The following is a 17,355-nucleotide window of genomic DNA, read 5'->3' on the forward strand; positions in this document are numbered from 1 at the left end:
AGAGATCGGTTTAGCTTATGTGTCGATATAGGATAACCTTGCAGAGTGTTCTTTATGCTGTTTTGATTGTGTTCAATAAAGGTTGGTGCCTTTTCCCATTGATGTGCCTCTCAATCCCTCTCTTGGCTGAAATTTTCACTTTTTTGTCACCTCTCTCTCTCTCTCTCTCTCTCTCTCTCTCTCTCTCTCTCTCTCTTTGACCCTTTATCTCCCTACACACACACACACAAAGCTGAAAACATCCAATTTTTAGCACACATAGAGTTCATACACACACACACACACACGTTCTTTTCTCTCACTCTCATGTCTTTCCCAAGCTTAGCTTAAAATTAATTTTTTTCATCCATACTCTCTCTCTCTCTCTCTCTCTCTCTCTCTCTCTCTCTCACTCACACACACACACACACACACACACACACATGCACATGCACACACAACCTACTCATCAACAATCTTCTCCAACGACAAACCACCTTTGACAACCTCTTGTAAAAAACCCTCTCTCGTCTCTCAAATAAGCTAGCTACAACTAGTATACCTTGTAAAAACCCCATTCCTCTACCCTCCTTTCCCCTCCATCTCTCTCTTCCCCTACTATTTTCTCTCTATGGACCTCTATCACAAGCATCATTGCATCAGACATGGCCGACCCACGATCACATGGTGTAGGTCACGTCCCAATAAAATATAGAAAAAAATCCACCCTCTTTTCCTATATAAGGAGGGGTCTATATCAACAAAACACAATGCTCTCATTAAAGCTCAAGCTCTAAGTTATTAGAGGTTATGAGAATTTTGAGGCGTAGGCACCATGCCTCCACACTTCTAATACAGCTAGAAGTGTTAGTCCATATAAAAGGGCATTGGGAGACACCATCACACCACAAGGGTAAGGAGGTTATGCACACACAACCTACTCATCAACACACATCCCACCTCCATCATCATCAACCACCACACCTTGGAGCAATTCGAAGTGGAGGATTTGGCATTCAACAAGAGAACCCTCACGCTACTCCTTGACATCATCTCCACCCATCAACGAGGCACCCACGGCAACTAAGCCCTACACTTTTATTACCATATGCACATAGAATTTTTCTCTCTAGATGCATGCATCTATGCCTTCAAGGACTATAGCCTTATGCAAGATTTTCAGATGCATGAGAGAATTCACCATGCGGTTGCCAATCAAAAGCTGTTAGAGAAAGATATCATCATTGGGAGTACCTTGGTCGATATGTACATGCCAAATGTGATACCGTCCCAAAAGGATGAGAAGTTTTTGATGAGCATCCTCTTAGAGGGAGCAAGTCGATTACAAGATACCCTCACCCTGGCGATGACAACAAAGATCTGGGATGTTTATACCAAATGCAAATGGAATGTCAGTCTATGCTTGAATCTCGAAGGCTTGCGGCCGAATGCGTGAGGGAATTCACGATGTGGCTCCTAGCTAGGGACTATTGAACAATCACGTAGGCTTTTAATTTGATGGCTTGTGGCCTTATACATGACCCAAAAATAGCACAAACCTTGCCCAAGAAGCTTTGACAAATCTTATATAAATCAACCCTCACCCTGCTGAAAAATGTCCTCATACACTCTGATCGGTCGAGTCTGTATGTTGAATGTGGTATCTCACAGAACTAGGTCATGTTGGTTTGTCTTTTCTGATTAGGTGAGTGTGTATGGTGAATGTCGTGCCTCACAAAAGCATGCTAGCTATTGATGGGCTTTTCGATGTGAATGTCAACACTTGGAACGCGTTGATTCTAGTGTATTCCCGACATTGATGGATAAATGAAGTTGTGGGCTATTCTTAGAGCAAGCCTACCCTAGTTCTCTGCACATACGTTAAAGCCCTGTGCCCTTATGCAAGATGCGAACTTGGGTGAGCCTCAAGATTCACCACAAGCTACATTAGTTCAAATTGCAAGATTCTATGAAAATTTTGGGAATATGTGAAAGCATTTCTGAGGTGCCCTCATGTTGCATCCAACAATGACATCGTATGCCTCTCAAATCTCACAAGCTACCATAACTAGTCCACTTTCTAGCTTATAGACACTAAGACTTTTCCTTTCCTTTTGCTTGGATAGCTTTGATTGTTGGCCACATGCGAGTTCTTTATTGAATCCATCCTCTTTCTACTCCACCGCCCCATACATAGATACTCCTAGACCACAGAGTTCCTAAGCAAGATTTTGCTATGCTTTTTCAAGGACGATGCATGTGTGGGATGGAACGATAAATGGTTATTTCATTTTCGTCTCGCAACACTCTCATCTTTTTGAAGTGGAAAATCTGCTTGTCAGGACATGGGTCCTACGGACAAGGCCACCGGCACGGTACGCTAGGGGAGGCTATAAGATAGCACGGTTGGGGGGAGACTAGCACACGCATTACCACCGCCCTTTCACTAGTATCTGAGCTGTTTTTGGGAAAGGGAAAAGCGGGTTGCATGTGCATGCGACGTGTTGCTTCTCTCCCACGATTCGAAGACAGAGACAGTGACGTCTCCGTTGTGCAGCAAAAAGAAGATAGTAGGCACAGAGTTCGCATGCAGAGAGTGACAACCGAATTCATCGCAAGCTGCATCAATTCCAATCGCGAGATCCTGTGCAAATTTTGGGAATACGTGAAAGAATTTCTGAGGTGCCCTCATGTTGCATCCAACAATGATATCGCATGCCTCTCAAATCTCACGGGCTACCATAACCAGTCCACTTTCTAGCTTATAGACACTAAGACTTTTCCTTTTCTTTTGCTTGGATAGCTTTGATTGTTGGCCACATGCGAGTTCCTTATTGAATCCATCCTCTTTCTACTCCACCCCCTCATACATAGATACTCCTAGACCACAGAGTTCCTAAGCAAGATTTCACTATGCTTTTTCAAGGATGATGCATGTGCAGGATGGAACCATAAATGGTTGTTTCATTTTCGTCTCGCAACATTCTCATCTCTTTGAAGTGGAAAATCTGCTTGTAAGGACATGGGTCCTACGGGCAAGGCCACCGGCACGACTGGACAGTGTGTACGCTAAGGGGAGGCTATAAGGTAGCACGGTTAGGTGGAGACTAGCACACGCATTACCACCGCCCTTTCACTGGTATTTGAGCTATTTTTGGGAAAGGGGAAAAGTGGGTTGCATGTGTATGCGACGCACTGCTTCTCTCACGTTCGAAGACAGAGACAGTGACGTCTCCACTGCAGCAAAAAGAAGATAGCAGGCACAAAGTTCGTGTGCAGACAGTGACATTCGATCGCCCAACTCCTCCTACGTCCTCCACACAAGCGACCAAGGTAAACTCAACCGACAACTCTACAACATCGAGGCTCCGTTGGCTGCGCACGCATAGGAAGGCCCTCTAAACCCTTGCATGAAGGAGGGTTGAACCCACTCGATGAGGGTAAGAGGCTAGCACTCTACCATCCAAACTATTGAGCCTTGTTGTGTATAACAAGGAAAGATAGCATACTTGTGTTGACAAGAAAGCTAGAAGGAAAAGGAAAGCTTCAAACTTCAAGGAAGTAGTTTCACCCTTCCTTTTCACTTCTTGGAGGAAGGCAAGTTTTCCTCCAAAAATTCTTTTTTCCTCAAGGAGGAAGCTTCAAAGTGAACAAAAGCCTTCACAAAAATGACGAGTTTTTGTGAAGAATCAACGAAGGTGTTCTTACAACGAAGGACACATGAAGCACAACAATTTTTACAAGGCGAGGTTTGCATGCAACGCAAATTACCGAGCGTAAAAAACACAGACTTCAAGCTTTACAAGGTACAAGTTGACCTTTTTTTTCTCTCTCTTTACATTAGTGTGTGTTTACCATGGCCAGTGAGGATATCCCACCTACGCACACTTTTGATTTTGAGCACGTAGATCAAAATCAGGGCACCACGGGTGCTGCTGACACTAATATGCATGACGATGATGATCTAGGAGATCATGGCCTTGTAGGTATGGCTGCTTTCAAGACTTTCAGAAATTGCCAAAGCGTACTTGAACGCAACCTCTCCGCACTCAGCGCAATTGTTGCAAATCTTATTGAGCTACTTGTGAAATTTATGAATTCACAGACGGTTCAAGGAGCCACAGGTGGCACGGTTCAAGGAAACCAAGCTTGCACGACTCAAGGAGTCCAAGAGACAAGTGCTTCAGAAGATGCAGAAGGTAGCAATGCATTGCTTAAGAATATCACCATTCATGAGTTTCACGGGGAAGAGCGTGATTGCAACAAGGATGCGGTCAATACGTTCTTACACAAATGGAGTGATATTCATAGGTTGAGACACACCCAAGATATACACACCCCAGATAAAAAGACGGATGTGGAAACAAGTCTATCTCTTAAAGGCAAGGCCTATAAGTGGTGGATGAGATTTCCAATAGATGTTTGTTCTCCGTCTTGGGCTGCGTTTCAAGCTTCTTGTCCAAAGAGGTTTTGGACTCCAATGAAGAAGATAAGAATTGGTTAGCATGGGATGCATGCCGCATGTATGGCCTCTCTCTCATACAGTACCTTTCAAAGTATCAAGAAATCATATTAAAACTAGAAGTTCTAGATGAATTCCAAAAGATATGGGGTTTTAATAGGGGTCTTGACAAAGATTATCGTCTTCATGTCAAGACCCAAGATCCAAAAACTTTTGAAGAAGCCATCGGTCATGCTCAGAGATATGATGATGACCAAGAGAGGAAGGGAAATACTTCCTACTCTAAGAATAATTTTGTTAAGAGAAATGTGGCTAAGAGCCAATGGCAAGGTAGATGTCCCACACGTTCCAAGAGGAATAAGAGACAATCTACCTCTCCATGCCTCAGCACTTGAAGCAAAGTATCACGTGGAGCAGCTTAAGCAATCACGAGATACTCCACGTGTGTGTCTCAGCACTGCTAATTTCGAGCGTGCAAAGAAACACAATTTGTGTTTCAAATGTCTTTTGGACCAACATAACAAGAAGAATTGTCCTCTTTTGTAAGGCAAAGAAAAGGCCATGCACACGGTGCAACGCCTCGCATTAGATTCATCTCCTAAATATTGTGTTGTAGAGGTTCTTCATATGGAAGAAAAGCACAAGTGTTGTGTGTCTGCTTCAATGTGGCAACCCACGTTTGGCCCCCATGATTTGATTCCCATGCATGGCACTATTAATGAACAACGTGTTCGTATTTTAGTGGATGATGGTGCAACTCATAACTTCCTGAACTATAAGCTAGTCAAGAAATTGAAGCTTACACAGACTCCCTGCTCCCACAAGTATGTGGTAGAGCAGATGTCTGGGAATGATAAAGAAGTATAAGACACGGTAGTTCAAGGGGTTGAGCTTATTATTCAAGATCATACGATGACCCTTGACATTCAAGTTATGAACATGGACCGTGCTGATGTAGTTTTAGGACGGGAGTGGCTGCATGGTTTAGGAAACACATTGCACACACTAGTTATGAACACAACTCCTTATCCTTTATGGCCAATGGTAAACATGTACGTGCTTTTGCTAGGTGAGAAAAATATACCATTTGCACCTTTTATATGTACAGCCGAGCTTTCTTTTTTACAGAAAGCAGTTTAAATAGATGAAGTCTTTTTGTGTTACTGCTTGTCTCCAAGTCTTGTGAATTCTCAAGAGCAAATTGCTGTGAATTCTAGTAATGGTATGCAAAGTGCAATGAATTCTAATGATAAGCAAAGTGTTTAAAATTCTAAAGAGCAAAGTGCTCTCAATTTTTAGTTCTATTGAGCAACGTGCAAGTGTTGTAAAACAAACATTACAGGAATTACAAGATTCTCCATCCCAGCATAACTCTAGTTTACTTTCTCCTTTTGCACGGCAAAAGCTGACTCACTTACTCATGGAGTATAGTGATGTATTCTCGAGTGATTTGCCGTCGGGTTTACCCCCTACACGTGATTTACTGCCGGGTTTACCCCCTACACGAGATGTGCAACATGGCATAGATGTCCTGTCGGGCACTAAACCGGTGAGTAAACCACCTTATCGTATGAGTGCTAGTGAGGCCAAGGAGATTGAGAGTCATTTGGTTGACTACCTCGCCCATGGTTTCATTCGACCTAGCACTTCGCCTTGGGCATCACCAATTCTATTGGTAAAAAAGAAAGATGGTACTATGCGCATGTGCGTAGATTATCGCGGATTAAACGCCAACCATCAAGAACAAGTATCATCTGCCTTGAGTGGATGAGTTGTTTGATCAACTCCATGGGGCACGATACTATACAAAGATAGATCTTCGTTCAGGTTACCACCAGGTGTGTATCCTTTTGCAAGATATCTTTAAAACTACCTTTAGAACACGGTTCGAGCATTTTGAAATTTTGGTTATGTCTTTTGGTTTAACCAATGCTCCAACTACATTTATGACACTCATGGATAGTCACGGGGGATTCACTAGGGTTACCGTATGGTATCATGTGAGTGTACAATAGAGGGGTTTTCTAAGGCCAAATGGATAGATTTTACATAGGAGGGTCATGTATGTAGGGGTTAAAAAGACAATTTTGTTGCATGCAGGTGGTGTCTCCCTATTACTACTAGTGAATCCCCCGTGTGGATAGTGTCTTACGTCCCTATCTTGGAAAATTTGTTGTGGTTTTCCTTGATGACATTCTCATTTATAGTAAGACTGAAGATGAACACATAGAACACTTACGATTAGTATTTGAACAGCTATGAGCTCACGCTCTGTATACTAAAAGCAAAGCAAGTGTGATTTTTAAAAAAACAGAGATACATTACTTTGGTCATGTGATCTCTTATTTTGGCATCAAGATGGCCACTGACAAGGTCGTTGCCATTCTTCCATGGCCACATCCCAACACGGTTGAGGAGCTTCAAATATTCTTAGGCATGGCTGGATTTTATCGACAGTATATCCGTGATTATGCCAAAATCTTTGTTCCTATGATGGATCAACTTAAAGCAAAAGGTAAGACCTTTTCTTGGGAAGAAGCCCAAAAACGCAGTTTTGAACAGCTCAAGGTAGCTGTAGCCACTCCTCCCATCCTAGCAATCGTTGACCCACTTAAGTTGTTTGTGGTAAAGACAGATGCTAGCGATAAAGCAATTGGTGCGGTACTTCTCCAGGAGGGAAGACCTATAGCCTTTGAAAGTAAAAAGTTAGATAGAGCTCAACATAATTATTCTGTCTATGAGAGAGAGCTCTATTCCATAATTCACACTTTACGAAAGTGGTGATACTATTTATATGGTGCCGAGTTTGAAGTATTTTTTGACCGTGAGCGTATAAAATGATTTACTGCTCAAACGGATTTGAAGGGCCGTAAAGCTAGATGGACAAAAATCCTTCAAGATTATGATTGTAAGCTACGATATCACAAGGGGCGATATAATGTAGTCGCGGATGCACTAAGTCGGATGCCTCGGATTAATTCATTTGCTTTCACGGAAATAAAGAGTGGATTTTTGGAGTCATTACGTGGCAAGTGTGCACAAGATCAATCATATGCTAAAGTGTGGAGTGCAGTTTTAAAAAGGGATTCCTCACACTCACATGTCTCTGCACGCGCAGATAAAAACTCCAACACACAGAGCTCCACCCCTACTCAGGAAGAACTTAAGCAATGGAAGAATTTTTCCATTGATGAATGCTACTTACTCTACAATGGTAGAGTATGTGTGCCAAAGGACTCAGACATTAGGCGCCAAATATTTTTTGAGTGTCACGATAGTCCAAGTGCTGGTCATCCAGGTATTCGTAAGACGTATTCCTTAGCTCGACGGCAATTTTATTGGCCAAGCTTACATCATGATGTTCAAGAGTACGTACTAAACTGCCAATAGAGCCAAGTAAATAAGGCAGAGCGCCTCAAGGTAGGTGGCATTTTACATCCTTTAGAGATTCCACAAGGTAAGTGGGAGAGTATCTCTATGGATTTTGTAGTAGGACTACCTACTACAAATCGTGGACATAATGCCATATGGGTAATTGTAGACCGTCTCACAAAGATGGGTCGATTCATTCCCACTAAGACTATGGTTAAGAAACCGAAATTAGCACGGCTATTTGTAGAGCATATATATAGACTCTACGGTCTTCCAACTAGTATCATTAGTGACAAAGATCGAAAGCTTGATAATCACTTCTGGAAAGCTGTGTTTCAAAAGTTGGAAACTAAACTTAATCTGAGTTTGGTTGATCATCCAGAAACAAATGGTAAGATATGCTATTAGCATACGTTAGCAAGAAGCAAACCAATTGGGAAGACTACTTACCTATATTGGAATTTGCTTATAATAGTTCAAAGCATGTGACTACAGGGTTTAGTCCATTTATGCTTTTATATGGTTTTCAACCTAGATCACCCTTTACGGTGGGGTTGGCTAAGGAGAAAATATAGCAAGCAAAAGATTTTCTCCAAGACCATTTTGACATGCTTCCAGTTGCTCGACAGAATGTTAAGCAAGCTCAAGATCGATATAAGAAGTATGCAGATGAGCATCGTCGTCTTGCTACTTTCGAAGAAGGAGACAAGGTTTTCCTCAAGGTTCTGGAGCATTCAGAAAGTCTGAAGATGGGAAAAGTTGCTAAACTTTCACCACACTATTGTGGACCGTTTACCATTCTCAAACGTATAGGTCAAGTGGCCTATAAGTTAGCTCTTCCAGAGCACTCACAAGTTCATCCCATTTTTCATGTTAGCCGTTTACGGAAACAACTAGGACAGGATGGTAATGTCATTGACACATGTGTGTTAGTTGACCTTATCGAACCGCCAAACATCCCTCATGAGCCCGAAAAGATTTTGGATTCTCATGAGCTTTGCACCAGACATCATGTCAGACGACAGGTGTTGGTTAAATGACTAAATAGACCTGAAGAAGGTTCTGCATGGGAGAATGTCTCCGCCTTTAAGAAACGTTTTCCTACGTTCGTTTTTGAGGACAAAAACGATTCTCCAAGGGGGGGTAATGTAAGGACATGGGTCCTACGGGCAAGGCCACCGGCACGGCCGGACAATGTGTACGCTAGGGGGAGGCTATAAGATAGCACGATTGGGTGGAAACTAACACACGCATTACCACCGCCCTTTCACTGCTTCCTTTACAATTTTTGCAGTTGGCATATCATTGGAGTTACTTGTTTGGGGTTGTAACCGAGCTGCCTCATTCTCATTAACCTCAGTTTCAACCTCCCCCTGAGCAACTTCAGCTTGCATGGGTGAGAGAATTCACGACTAATTATCAACGTTAACTTCAAGATATGTCCAACTTGTGAAAATACTCATGTAACTTTCTAATTTTGATTTTTATTGTAGAAGGTTGAAAGCTAGGAAAATAGTTCCTCGTGCATCCTATTCAAATTTCAAACCATCCTGATGTTATTTTGTTTCATTGCAGTTAATTTATAAAGAAGCCTCGACACAACTCTTGTACATTTACAAATATAAGATAATTGAGTGCACGGTGAGTAAGAACTACCACATTTTACTCTTGATCGCTGAGAACGCACTAAAAATTGCTTACTACCGTGGGAATGGCATGTTCCCTCGTATTATAAAAATTGGGGAGGATTGTGCAAAGTCCCCCATGCAAGGAGACTTTCATGTTTTTTGCGTGCTAAAGAAAGGCCCTAGTATTGGGTCAGGTTAGGCGTCCTTTAACGGATGCCGTCCAAGTGGACGGGTAATTTTTTTTAAAGTCCTCCGCTGCAGGTCGCGAGGCGTTCAACAGACATGTCTGTGTCAGAGAGAGAGAGAGAGAGAGAGAGAGAGAGAGAGAGAGAGAGAGAGAGAGAGAGAGAGAGAGAGAGAACAACACGTAAGTAGCGCTGTTGCAGGCAGAGCGTGAGTTGTGAAGGACTTGCAGGCTGTAGCTGCTGTAGCTTTCGTGCCTTGAAGTGAAGCTTGCGTGACGTCCTCGCTTTCTCTCTCTCTCTCTCTCTGCCACAATGGTAGTGCCCCTCGTAATGAGAGCTAATGGAGTGTCACACACACAGGTCTTGACCCCCCATCTCTCTCCTTGAGCAGCGGACAAGTGACCTCTCTCTCTCTCTCTCTCTCTCTCTCTCTCTTCGAGCTGCGGGATGTTTGCTGGCAAAGAACTTAGGCAAGGGCGCTCTCTCTCTTGGCCCTGATGTAGTGCGTCCGATATCTCTCTCTCTCTCTCTCTCTCTCTCTCTCTCTCTGGTGCTGCTTACCATCGCCTGTGTTCTACCATTCAGGGTTTCCAACATGTTGAGCTGATGAGCTATGGAGAGGTTGATGCAGGCCCTCGTGATTCCTCACCTTGTTTCCCTTCCAAACATAAAAAAGGAACAACATCTAAAATGAACATATTTCAAATGATCTATATCATCACTTCATATAAATTCTAACCCTTCTTATGGTTCTTTTGCGAGGTATACGGCTCAAAATTGGGGCATCACGGTCGTAATGTACTAGAGATGGTATCAATTGAGAAACAAGAAAACATACTTTGATGAAAGGTAACAAGTGCTCTCTCTCTCTCTCTCTCTCTCTCTCTCTCTCTCTCTCTCTCCCCAATTTGATCTCTCTTCATTTTTTCTCTAAGGATGGTTACTTTTGTTGAATCTTCAAGTGACTCAACCATACTCACACAAATGACAAGATTAGGACATGAGGATCGTGGCGTCTTAAACACAGGATTATGCCAACTTAAGGTAGCAAGATTTGTGAAAAACAAAGCGTAAGCTCTCTCTCTCTCTCTCTCTCTCTCTCCCGGCTTTTCTCTTCTAGGTTCTTGTTTATGGATACGTACTCTTGACGTATACTCTTGTTGAATGTTTGGATGGCAACAAAATGGTAAATACAATCTTGTATGTATGACAAGTATGCACACAATAGTGAGATTGGATTAAAAATAGCACATCCAATTTGCCCTCAGTACACATGCAGCTAAAGAAGCACTCTAGTTTTGTAAAGTGCACAATGTTGCCAACTCATGGCCTCACAATGTGGGTGCGTAAATACTATAATGCCCAATATTTTGATTTGTCTATAGGCCTAGTGAACAAGCCGACACTAACGCGCAAACGGCGGCACTGCCTGCTGTTAGAGAGAGAGAGAGAGAGAGAGAGAGAGAGAGAGGTTGCAACTTGCAGCTTTGAGCGGCGCAGAGAGAGAGAGAGAGAGAGAGAGAGAGAGAGAGAGAGAGATCTACACTATTTTAATTAGTAAGCTTAAAAAATAGCTTTAAAAGTCTAAAAGAATGCATAAAAAATGTGTACACAATTTGGTAGGCACCATGTCTATATCACTAGCCTACCATTGCCAACAACATGTTGTATATCCCTAAGAATTTGCATAGCTTCCGTTGCTAGTGTTATTGGCTGGGTAGGTTTCTCTAGAGGTAGGTATAGCTTATGAAAAACCATTTTTCTATCCAATCAAAATACAGTACAAGTCAGGCATGGGTCTGGGAGGCATGACATGGTAGCGCTTTGAACTTTGAATCACATATATGTGAGGTGTTCAGAGCCTACAGATCCTTTCGGCAGCAAGATGTCGCTCGAGCAAATGTGCCCCCTCGGTTCGCAGGGCTTCAAGGTGAGTACTCTCAAGCTCCACTTTCCATTAAACTGTGTGTGTGTGTGTGTGGCGCGCACAGAGAGAGAGAGAGAGAGACTTGATTGTGTCTGTGCAGGCTTCATCATGCATGCGCCCATACATACAAGTCTTGCTCTGCTTGCTTCTAATTCATGCACTCACTTTTGTTTGTGCATTAGCAATTCTTCACGGGTGTCCAGGGCTTCTCTGCTTTATATGGATCCCTTCAATGTTCACTTTATTGTGGCAGGTCTCCCGGCTAGGCCTCGGGTGCATGGGCCTCTCTGCTTTCTATGGACCACCTTTGCAAGAGGAGGCTGGCATCAACCTCATCAAACATGCCATCAATAGTGGTGTCTCCTTCCTTGACACCTCTGACATCTACGGCCCTTTTACTAATGAGCTTCTTGTCGGCAAGGTTAATCTACTCAATCTTCATGAAATCTGCAAGGTTTTGATCGCAAGGGGGTCCATCACAAAGCTGATGATAACGGCTTTCGAACGCACTTGACAGTTCATGCTCTGACTGTGTTTACGACGATTGTGACAGGGCTTTTGTTTTTCCCGTCATAAAAATGATGCTCCAGTAGACCTGGACGCACTTGCGCGTGATGGAGGACACGCTGGATCCAGTACTGAACCCGGGTACCTGCGAATAGGATCAAGGCACGTCATCGTAACCGTCCCTCCACTAGCACTTCAGTGCTCTACAGCTCGGACCCGTCAGTCCCTTGCATTTGTCCCCTGTCCTTTTATCGGGGCCTTTACCCTACTGCATCTGCATTCATGGCAAGCACAAACAATATGTTGGGCCTATAGAGTGGACACACACACACACACACACACACATACGTGATGCGGCATAGCGGCACATGTTGCTGTATCGTTTCTCTTCACAGGTTTTGTTGTTGCTGAAATTAGCTCTTTGTGGGTCTTACCCTTTCTGTGTGCAGGCTATGAAGCATTTTCCTCGGGAACATATACAGCTAGCTACAAAGTTTGGCAATGTCAGCAAGAACGGAGTTTTTGCAGTGAAGGGCAGTGCAGATTATGTGAGTCAGGCTTGCGAACCTAGCCTGAAGAGGCTTTATGTGGACTATATTGACCTTTATTACCAGCACCGTGTCGACCAGTCAGTGCCAATAGAAGAGACAGTGCGTATGAGTCTTGCATTTCATGGCTTAGAATTGCTAAATTTTCTCGTCAAACCACATGCTCACAACTATGCAGGTTGGGTAGCTCAAAAAGCTCTTCCAAGAAGGTAAAGTCAAATATATTGGGTTGTCGGAGGCAAGTGCTAGCACAATAAGACGGGCGCATGCCGTTCATCCTGTTACAGCCGTTCAGCTTGAATGGTCGCTGTGGTCTAGGGATGCAGAAGAAGATGTCATTCCAACATGCAGGTTCTTAGTTTGTTTAGGTTTTCTATCTAGAAGAGTGTATGCACCTTGCGGGTGGGAATGAAATCTTTTTGAAAGGACCCACGTTTTGACATCTTTGCAGAGAACTTGGTATTGCATACAGCCCCCTCGGCCATGGTTTTTTTAGTGGAAAGGCCATATTGGAATCTCTGGATGCCACAGATGTTTGCATGGTATGGTTCTATTTTAGCCCCACTTTCGAAGTTTTGAGCATTCCGTGTCATTTATAAGTGCATCATTGCTCTGCATGATAGGTGTGCATACCGAGGTTCCAAGGAGAAAATTTGGAGAAGAACAAAGTGTTTTATGAGCGAATTGCAAATCTTGCTAAGAAACATGCATGCACACCAGGACAGTTAGCTTTGGCATGGGTTCTTCGTCAGGGTGATGACGTCGTGCTTATCCCAGGTATTGACAAGTGAATACCGATCTGTAGTCTCAGATGTTTGATGTGCCTTCAGGCTTGTAGTTCTCATTTCTGTGGATTTACTCTTCAATTGTTTCTATCTGAAGGTACGACAAAGACAAAGAACTTTGATGAGAACGAAGGGGCTTTGAAGGTGAAGCTTTCAGTGGAAGATCTAGAAGAGATTTCATCTGCAGTGCCAGCTGGTGAGGTTTCTGGGGAGAGACATAATGAACAAATTGATAGGCTTTCATACAAATATGCAGACACTCCTCCCTTAAAGTGTGAATGCTATTAAGCATTCAATTTAAAACATACTTACAGATGTAGTGGAAGCCTACTTTTCTTGTAATAAGACACAATGCAACAAGCTCAGAGAAATCATAGTGTCTTTTTTCTTTTTAAACCACACACCAGAGGGCCCATAGGGAAGGTGTCTATCCCTTCCAAATATTAGCCATGAAACATGGTATGGCAAGGGCTGCGTACCATCAGGCAAGAGCCACGCGTAGGCATCACCAAGGCCACCTAATTGATGCACCATGTGTTGGGTACGGCAGAGAGATCATGTAGCAACCAGCTAGGAACCTCCTCCCCGAGTGACCCACCTCAGGACGAGGATGCACTCGAGTGTTCAAAGGCAAGAGCCCTAACAACGTGAACACCAGGTGTCCCTCTAGAGGAGACCCAGTCAAGGATTTGAACCCATAGCCCAAAAGGTTGAGAGGGCAATGCTTTTACTGTTAGACCAAGTCTTTGGGGATAAATCATAGCCTATTTGGTTCCTACAGTTTTGTAAAGTCATACATTGAGGGATTTATATGTTAAGTACATTAAGCAAGGACTCCCTCTTTCTTGCTTGTACTCCTTTTGGCTTGCAACCAACAAATTTGGTTCCATTAGTTTGTTTTTCATTGGTCCTTTGACATGAGTTTGTTTAATCCTCTCATTTTAAGACATCTTAATAGCTCTCTTTCTTGTTGGCTTTCGCTTTATCTTTGGATTTGAGGTGTGGATTATCTCAAAAGTTGAGCGTGCAATTAGGTTTAAAACAAGGAGGCATTAGAATCTCAATTCTCGATGGTTAAGAGTCAGGTTCCCCTCATGCTCTTAGGATTTTAGTGAAATTAGTTGTTAGGGTGTTTCTATTCCAGTCCCACTAGACTTTTGTGAGACAAGTTCTTTCTCTAAATAAAATCCCAACTGTGGCAAAGTAACCAACAAAAACATGGCCTTCATAAAGTCCTCAAACTGTACCCATGTGCAAACAACTGGCTAAAAATTGTGTTGAGATCATTGAGATGATTTGACATTGTGGTGCCCTCTTTCATCTTCAAATCAACCAACTTCTTTATCCAATAAACTTTTGGAGTAGCACTTTGGTTCTCATGAAGAGCACATACCTTTTGCTACACACCATAGTTCGTTGTCACTTTAGGCACATTGAAGTAAACACTTTTGGCAAGGGATAGCATGATAGTAAAGCATTTTAACTCATCAAGTTCCTCCCACTTCATGTTTTTGGGTTGTAAACCTTTACAATTGATGGGTAGATTTGCTTCTTTCAAATCCTAAGACCAGGTTTGCATGGGCCTCCTTTAATCTTGATTTTCGCAAGATTGCCATGGACATCATCAGCGCAGTACCGTGGTGTCAAAAACTTGTAATTGCCAGTGTTAACACATGGCCAACATGACTATGTTAACATGCAAATACACAACACATTGCCATAGTTAAGGTACATGAGATTGCAAGCAAACATTGAAATAGAACCATGAAAGTACAAGCACATAAGACACAAAACAATGCTCTATATTATAATTAGAAAGATGGTAGTCACATCACACCTAAACACAAGAAGTTTTGGACAAATTCTCACAATATTTTCCACATTGTTACTTACCTTAACATCATGAGCTTCTGTGAGGGAGGTGCCGCATACCTAGCTAGGTATGTGGTGCCTCTCGAGCAGACGCTCATGATGTTATGCATTGTATGAAAAACATTGAGACATACTCCATTTTCCTACATGAGATAATTTCTAAATCTTCTTGTGAAAGGGTGCACCTCTTTGTATCTCATCGATGTAATAATTAACAAAAATTATCAAAATCATGGAAACATCAGTCACATAGTTACACAAAATTCTTCCAACATTCCAAATTGTTGAGAGCAATTTCATTGCGCACACAATTATCATGTAAATATTTGATTCTAAAAGGGGTTAGTAAATTACAAAATTAATCTCCAGACTTGCCAAAATCCGAGCTCAAAATTGGTGTAAGTATTACCAAGGAACAACTATTTTCAACAAATACATGCATTTATTATGGTTTACACACATGTGATTAGTTGGGCACGTCCCAATTTGTAATTCATAGACTAGCAATCATAAAAATTTGCTTGTAGATTTGTGATTACTTGGGCACACATCAATTCTTATACATGCAAGCATGTTGTTGAGGCAAATGCACAAGAAAGGGGATACATCCATAGAAAAGGCATAGATCCGCTAGCTATATATATTCACAAAAGATATTGACTCACAATCACAATAGATTTAACTAGTTCATACTGGTTCGACTCGCTATTTATTCATTAGTTCTGAAGCTTCCTCCAACCGGAGGCATAGGCCAGACCTTGATATTTGCTATCCTTTAAAAAACTAGAAGCAGATTTTGAACTCGACCCAACAAGTGACACATTTCACAAATCAGCTTTGCTAACCAATCGAGCATGTTTGTTGTACTGCCATCGTTTAATCAGGAAAAAAAATTTCCTTGCCTTCAGCTTGTGCTGCTCTTTGGCCTTCGGCAGGTTCCCCCCTCTCTCATGGCCCTCGCCTTCCCTCCCCCACACTCTTAGGCCTTCGGCTGCTTGCCCCCGAGCCCCACTTGAGCACGGGCATGCTCAAGTGGGGCTGAGGTCTGGGCCGTCATATGCGATTTGGTGAATTCGGGGCGTTTGGTAAATTCGAGGAGAAAAGTAAATTCGGGTGGGCTTGTAAATTCGGGTCGATCTGCACCCATGTCTTGAACCCCTGACCTCCCCACCACGAGCCATGTGCATTAACCACTACGCCCTCATGCGTATGTTGAATTATAGGGCATTCGAGTATGTCATATTGTAAATGTGGGTTAATTAGTAAATTCGGGGCAAAAATGTAAATTCGGGACAACCTCAGATCTGACGGTCCATGATTGACGCGCCCCACCTTTTCCTCCTCCACCATTGATCCCATTTGACCATGCCTGTGTGATATAGTGATGGGGGGAGGGAGGTGAAACCTACATACAACGAGTTTTCCCGTGACCAACAAAATATCTCCCGGTGGCAAATGCCACTACACATCCAACGACATCCACAGTAGACACACCCATCATAGCACCAAAGCTCCTCCCTAGTCTCACGCCTTTGATGCCGCCCTAAGTGTAGCTCACAAGCTCAATAGACGAGGTTTTAATATAGGTTTACATGCTTGCATGTGGGATATTTGTCCTACCACGTGGTAGCTCAGTGCTGGCCTCCCCTCCCATTTTAGACATATCTTGCAACTCATGCACTCTGAGAGTCAATATCCTCTATAGAAGACCCTTAATCACCTTTAGTGCTCCATAAATACACCACATTTACTTGCACGTCGAGCAAATCCTTGCCATGCACAATCTTTCTCTTCCCAATAAGTCCTCAATTAACAACCTCATCATAAACTTGTTTGCTTAAGTCAAGTTTATGCTTAAGTCGACCAAAGTATTCCCAAACCGTCAACCTTTCCCAAAGACCCTCAACCAAAATATTGCCAAGGGTTACGCAAAACAATAATATATTGTATCATTTAAATACTTTTTATGAGCCATGGCCAATTATTGCCCGACCTGTCAATATGTATTCATTTGAGCATTCACTAATCTATAAATAAATACGTGCAAGAGAAAAATGTTCACTCTTGCACGGGGGGAGATTGCACCCAGT

The 17,355-nt window shown here is 42.7% G+C and overlaps 1 pseudogene across 1 annotated transcript; it reads left to right on the top strand.

The window, feature by feature from the left end:
- Window positions 1-11,511: 11,511 nt before the first annotated feature.
- Window positions 11,512-14,285, top strand: LOC147432706 (putative aldo-keto reductase 1; annotated as a pseudogene). The gene is made up of 7 exons (XR_015185508.1): window positions 11,512-11,556; window positions 11,736-11,974; window positions 12,510-12,710; window positions 12,787-12,959; window positions 13,060-13,150; window positions 13,232-13,385; window positions 13,491-14,285. The product of XR_015185508.1 is annotated as a putative aldo-keto reductase 1 (transcript).
- Window positions 14,286-17,355: the final 3,070 nt, after the last annotated feature.

The sequence above is a fragment of the Adiantum capillus-veneris genome, chromosome 20, assembly GCF_014529385.1.
Source record: "Adiantum capillus-veneris isolate H3 chromosome 20, ASM1452938v2, whole genome shotgun sequence".
Classification (NCBI taxonomy): domain Eukaryota; kingdom Viridiplantae; phylum Streptophyta; class Polypodiopsida; order Polypodiales; family Pteridaceae; genus Adiantum; species Adiantum capillus-veneris.